The sequence below is a fragment of the Syngnathus acus genome, chromosome 10 (genome assembly GCF_901709675.1).
Source record: "Syngnathus acus chromosome 10, fSynAcu1.2, whole genome shotgun sequence".
Lineage (NCBI taxonomy): Eukaryota > Metazoa > Chordata > Actinopteri > Syngnathiformes > Syngnathidae > Syngnathus > Syngnathus acus.
In genome coordinates, this window is record NC_051095.1 from 27998912 (window position 1) to 28003626 (window position 4715).

Genomic DNA, 4715 nt, shown 5'->3' on the forward strand with positions numbered 1-4715 from the left:
AACTCTTGGGAGGGGCAGAAGTATTTGCCACAGCAGTTACAAAACTACCTTTGCTTTTAAATGGAAGCTTGGAATCTGATGTGGGTTTGGGCTGCAAGAACGTCTTTGTGGAAAGTGGCTGTTGGATGTCACCAAAGAGAGGATATTGCATGATCCTGGCATGTCTTTTAATAAAGATAACGAGGTCAGAGAAAGTAGCCTTCGTTTGTCTCTGCTCCATGATGTCAAATGCTCTTGACCGCCATCTTTCCCTCAACTTAATAGGAAGCTTTGAGACAAGAAGCCTCAGGTTAGAGGGTAGACTCAGCTCCTCCATATCTTGCAGACTTCGAGACAGGTTGCAGCATGCTCGAAGGAAGAGTGCATAACTGGACAATGCCTTTCCATCTTCTGCCTTAATGGTGCTCCAGTTCAAGGCTTTCTCCATGTACGCATTAGTGAGCTTTATCTTGTCACCAAAATCCTACTCCAGCAATCGTTTAGCCTCTGCATATCCATCACCAGCACTCATATGCAAACAGCTTCTCACCAGTTCCTTTGATTAGCCAGAAGTGTATTGCTCCAGGTAATATAAGCGGTCTTGATTACTTATGGCCTTATTTTCAATTCCATGCACGAATGCTTGCATAAAAGGCCTAAAGTTCAAAGGTTCCCCATCAAAAACAGGTATATCCCTAGTATATCCCTAGTGGGAAGCAAAGATAACCGCTGTTGCTGAGTAAAGAGGTTTGCAATGTCACTTAAATTACTATTTGTAATTGGCTGTGCAGAGTGTGTGGTTAGATTAGCTGCTGTAGTCATGAGGGCAGGGGTGGCTACTACCATAGTGGGAGCAGAGGGAGCTGCAAGAATGGAATGGGCTGCTACACCGGCTGGAGTGGAGGTGGCAGCTGTGGGAATGGAAGCTGTGGGAATGGAAGCTGTGGGAATGGAAGCTGCAGGAATGGAAGCTGTAGGAATGGAAGCTGTAGGAATGGAAGGGGCTGCTACAGCGGCTGGAGTGGAGGTGGCAGCTGTAGACTGAGGTTGTTTAGAAGGTAATACATAGGAGAATTGGGTTTGTCTTTGTGCTGTAAGCATTTGAAGAGGAGTCTTGGGGACAGTATGTATATTTGCATATTCAATTGAAGTCTCCGGCTCCATATAAGTTTCCTTTACATTTTTTCCATGTGCCTCCAGGTAAGAATTCATGCCATCCATGGATTCCGATCGACAAAAAGAGCCTGCTTTTATTTCCATTTGTTTTTCATAATGGGAGTGACAGCTCACACGCAGGAGTGACAGCTCACACGCAGGATTGCTGCAACTGCACGGAAACAACAGGTCGGCAACAATAGCCACTTTCAGGTTTCCAACTTTTGTGAATATTTTGTGTTCCATTTGAAGAAGCTTTGTTTGGTGCACCGCGTGAAACTTGACCGCCGCTTGGAACTAGCTAACTAGCCGCGAAGCTACAACACACTGCTTCATTGCTAAAACCAACAAGCGCGTCCCAAACATGGGTCTAAAGAAGGCACCATCGGCTCCCCTCTCTTCGGTGGAGGAGGTCGATGACATTAAAAAGGCGTTGGACTTCCTCAGTGAAGAAGTCTCTGCTGTCAGGCTGCAGCAGAAAGGCATTCTTCAGCTGGTCAAGGAGGTTAAAGCTCTCTGCATCCAGAATGAGGAAAAGGATAAGATAATCACCTTTCTGGAAAGCAGGGTTGCCAACCTGGAGCAGTACACCAGAAGCAACAACGTTATCATCTCCGGACTCACATCAAAGCCCAGTCATATGCCCGGGCGTTGGCCGCTGGCGAGGAAGGTGAGCCCGATGAACTGGATGTTAGCTCCACGGAGCAACAGGTAGCTACTTTCCTGCAGTCCAAGGGGATACAGCTGGACTGCGACAACATCGAAGCTTGCCACCCTCTGCCCAAGAGGAGCCCCGGGGACAAATCCGCTGTCATCATGCGGTTTGTCAACTAAAAACACAAGATTGCACGACTAAAACAATGGAGAAAGTTGAAAGGATCTGACGTTTACATCAATGAGCACCTGACCAAGCGCAACACTGATATCGCCAAAAAAGCACACTACCTGAAGAAGCAGAAAAACATTCAACACACCTGGACTACAAACTGTAAAATATTTATCAAACTCAATGGAACACCGGAGGAAACAAAAGTGCTGATGGTAAGAAGTACAGAGGAGCTGGACAGATACCAATGATCATCATGCAGGACGGTAAGGTAAACTCTACTCACAACCATGACACACACCGAAAAGTCATGCGTCTACACTTGAAGACAATAGCAACATAACTCAGAGGATCAGTGAACATGACAATCTGGAACTCTAATCATTTCAATATAGTGACCACAGTTCACAAGATATGGAACATGATATAGACCCGGATAACAACTTCTTCAACTCAATCAACAATAACTACAGTTACTATACTGATGAAGAATTTAATCGAATCAATAAAGATGGCAAACTGTCCATTCTACATATTAACAGTAGGAGTCTGTATGCCAACTTCACAAACATTAAGGATTATCTCCATCAGTTTACTCGCCCATTCAACATTATTGCAATAACGGAAAAATGGATCAACGCAGTAAAAGGGACGGACTTTGAGCTGGAGGGATATGACTTTATACACATAGATCGACAAAACAAAGGTGGAGGAGGAGTTGCGATCTTTGTGGAAAAAAACATTAAACATCAGGGTGATAAAGGACATGTCAATGGTTGATAACAACATATTGGAATGCATAACAATTGAAATACTCAAAGAAAAAAAGAAAAATGTAATCATTAGCTGCATATATCGGACACCAGGTTCTAGTATTGAACTGTTCACAGAATGGATGAAGGAGGTGTTTTCAAAAATCACAAAAACATTTACAAAACAATTTTCATCTGTGGAGACTTCAACATTGATTTACTCAATCCAAACAAGCACAAACTGACTGAAGAGTTTAACACAATACGTACGTATATAGCATGAACTTGTATCCAAAAATCACTAGACCAACCAGAATAACTTCTCACTGCGCCACTCTTATTGATAATTTATTCACAAATGACATTATAAACAGCACAATAAGTGGGTTATTAGTCAGCGACATCGGTGACCATTTGCCAGTTTTCATGGTTTTTGATGACAACTATAAAATTACTCAACCGGCCAAAAAACAGGAATACAGAAGAATTAAAACAGAAGAAACAATAAACGCATTTAAAAATGGTTTAATGACACAAAACTGGGATATTATATACAATGAAAATAACATTAACTGTGCATATGAGGAATTCTTAACAATTTTCAAAAGGCTATATGACAAATACTGTCCTGTAAAAGTAAGTAATAGGAAACTCAATTATGTAGATCATCCCTGGATCACAAAGGGCTTACAAAATGCCTGTAAAAAGATAAATACACTTTACAGAGAATTTATAGGACAGAACTAAAGAGTCAGAAAATACTAAATACAAACAATATAAGAACAAACTGACTAATATTAAAACAGCTGCTAGGAAAGAATCCTATAATAAAATATTAAATGATAATAAAAATAACACCAAAGAAATATGGAATATAATGAAGGAGAAGACGACAGCCTCCACGTGGCCTCCTCTGCAAGTAGCAAGAAATGGTGCAAGACCAACTTGTGAAACGAATGTCGTCAACCAAACGTCGAGCTCGTCGAGCTCGAGCTGGCAGGCTTAGGACCGGCGGACGGGCAGTCATCCCGACCGTCGAAAACCGAGGCCTGTCAGTGCTTCAACTCAATGTCGAGGGCCTAACAACCGCCAAACTCGAAGTCCTGCGTCACCTGGCTGAGGCAGCGGTTCTGCTCCTGCAGGAGACACACTGCACATCCGACAACATCCTCAAGATTCCTGGGTTCCATCTTGCTGGGTCCATCTACAGCAAGCAACACGGTGTGGCAACGTTCGTCAGGACTGAATTAAGCTGGTCAGCCAGCAGCCAATCCCCACCAGGCTCTAACATCGAGTGGCTGGTTACAAAAATCCAGGAAACATCAGTCGTCAACGTATACAAACCCCCACCATCGGAGCTGTCCGTGACATCACTCCCATCAATAACTGCACCTGCCATCTATGCAGGTGACTTCAACTGTCAGCACACAGACTGGTGTTACAACCACACAACACCTAATGGAGTGGCGCTGAGTGAATGGGCCTCCAACACTGATGCTCTGCTGCTGTACGACCCCAAGGAGCCTCCAACGTTCTTCTCTGCACGCTGGAACACCTCCACCAACCCAGACCTGGCCTTCGCCATCTGCCACAGTAACGACCCGAAACCGGAGAGACGCATCCTGGATAGGTTTCACATCACATCACCGGCCATCCATCATTAAAGTCCCAGCACTGGTGGAACCGGCACCAGGGAAACCCGTCAAGCGATGGAACTTCCGAAAGGCCAACTGGGAGTCGTATGCTGAGGAGACTGAAAGAAGGTCAGCTGGCCTGCCAGACCCAGACACAGCCGATCTGGATGCGGCCTATGCAGCCTACTGCCAGGTCCTCCTGGGTGCGGCAAAGAAGACCATCCCACGGGGCTATAACAGGAACTACATCCCAGGTTGGGACAAGGAATGCAGCCGCCTTCTGTGTGATCACCAGAGGGCTAGCTCCAGAGAAGAGGTGGACATGACTGCAGCAGCACTGCTCCAGAAGCTGGATATCACCCGTAGGGC